Below are 2442 nucleotides of genomic sequence, written 5' to 3'. Positions count from 1 at the left end.
GTTAGAAAAGTAACAGGAATCTTGTTTCTAAATTTAAAGTCTTCTAGAGAAGAGGGGATGACTTTCTTAAATTTGCACTTAAGAAAGAAATACAGGCACACAGAGCCAAAAAAAAAAAAGGTACTTAATGTTAATCTACTTTGATAAAGATTTATATTCCTCTATGAAACCAGATGGCAAAGATTATATATTTTGATATAAAATGGGTAAATATGCCATGATGGAAAGAAAGGATTATGGAGGGAACTTTGATCTATGGAGGTGCTAGAAACAATTAAAGATATGAAAGAAGAATGTATCACCAGTCCCAGATGGAGTTGCTGTGAATTCGACTAAGTGTTCCAAGACTGTTTGACAATTCCTCTAACAGATGTTTTTAATCTTGGATTGAGAGCCCAAGCATTACCTGGATGCATGAAAAGGCTACTTTGGATATGATGGCAGGAAAGGAACTAGGGTCTTGACTCTGGCTCTTCATTTGAATTGGTCTTCGTGATATCAATATATATCAATATCCACTCTTTGGTGGTAACCTCTGTAGCATGCATAAGAAAGAATGTGGGTGAATGGGATCATTTGTATACTATGAAAAGAAGGAAATCAAACATGGTTATATATTTCCTAAAGGTACCCAACATGGAAGTTTTACACTGGGACATGCAAATTAAAAGAAATTTTGATTAGTTTATTTTTGATAAAGGTAGATAGACTTGGAGGTAGTATGCTGTCCATCTAAGTAACAGAACAGAGATTATCTCATCCCAGTGTGGCACAAATATTCTGGACAACTCAGAATTTAATTTGGGGGACTACTTTGGGGGAGTTACTATCAGAAAAAATATCTTGGCATAACCCAAAACAGTGAATTGTCTATTATTGTATCCTGGAGTTTAGATGCAATGTACATGTTCAAGAAAAAAAGATGATTTTAGGTTCAGTGATGTTTGTCTAGTAGGCAATACAAAGCAAATAAATAGTCATTTACTATACTAGTCAGTAATTTGAAAAGAAATATGTCCAAAGATAGAGGGAATGATTGGTAGACTTTACATTCACACTATGTAAGTTTTTTTGTTTGTTTGTTTTGTCTTTTGTCCTTTTAGGGCTGCACCAGTGGCATGTTTAGGTTCCCAGGCTAGGGGTTGAACTGGAGCTGCAGCCGCCGGCCTATGCCAGAGCCACAGCAATGTCAGATTTGAGCCACGTCTTTGACCTACACCACAGCTCACGGCAACGCTGGATCCTTAACCCATTGAGCAAGGCCAGGGGTCGAATCTAGAACCTCATGCTTCCTAGTTGTATTTGTTTCCACTGTGCCACAATGGGAACTCCTATGGAAGCTTTTGTTAACATCTTCCAAACCTCACTTGGCAAAAGTCAAATATATTCTCAGCAGAATGCAAATGTGCAAAAATCCAGAAAGGATTTTTTTCCACAGGCACATAGAAATTGAGAAAGGCAAATGTGACATTTAAATGGTAAATTTCAAAATTGTTAACACTGCTTTTCTTTCTTTTTTTTTTTTTTTCTTGAGGGGGGACCTCAGATGCAGCATATGGAAGTTTCCAGGCTAGGGGGTCAAATTGGAGCTGCAGCAGCTGCTAGTCTACACCACAGCTCACAGGAATGCCAGATTGTTAACCCACTGAGTGGGGCCAGGGATTGAACCCATGTCCTCATGGATACTGCTGGGTTCATTTCTGCTGAGCCACAAGGGGAACTCCTGCTTTCCTTTCCTTTTGATAGGTAATAATAGAGTTATTAAAATCAATTATAAAATAAAAATTTTTTGTCAAATATCTTTCTTTGTGCAATCCTTCTCCACCCCCCCCGCCAAGGCTCTCTCCCTCCTCATTCCCTTTTCTTTCTAGACACTTCCATTTAGACCTCTAGAGAAATAAATATTTCAGAGAGGAATTCCATGCTTTTTTTGGAGGAAAAATTCCCCTAGAGTTCAATAACCCTCTATAGAAACAGTTAGTGGTGGGAGGCCTTCCCTACTAAATTTAAAACAATATTATCAGGCGTGCCAATTAAAATCCTTGTGGGATTGGGTGTGGTGGTGGAAGCAACATTGGGTCACTACAAAATTCAGAGAAAATGTTCAAAGCAAAGCTCTAAATGAAAAAATGAACTGGGGTCTCTTTTCCTTCCATTTTAATAGAAAGGATGGTTCATTCTTATATCCACTATGTTGTTGATATAACCTTAAAGTTTTGGCAATATGTCTCAGAAACACTGACCACATCCCCACTTTCATTCCATGAAAGATGGGGGAATGTTGACTGCTGATCTGGATACATTTTTAAGGAGACAGAGAGAAGGTTCATGAACCTTAGCATTATTATAGTTCTCAAAGCTGAACTGTTCCAAGAACAAGTTTGGATAGAGGGAGAGCACAGTGATTTTCCATTTTATAACTCTCTTCTCTAAGTTTTTATA

This window comes from Phacochoerus africanus, chromosome 11 (assembly GCF_016906955.1).
Source record: "Phacochoerus africanus isolate WHEZ1 chromosome 11, ROS_Pafr_v1, whole genome shotgun sequence".
In the NCBI taxonomy this organism is placed as follows: domain Eukaryota; kingdom Metazoa; phylum Chordata; class Mammalia; order Artiodactyla; family Suidae; genus Phacochoerus; species Phacochoerus africanus.
This window is presented reverse-complemented; position numbering follows the sequence as displayed.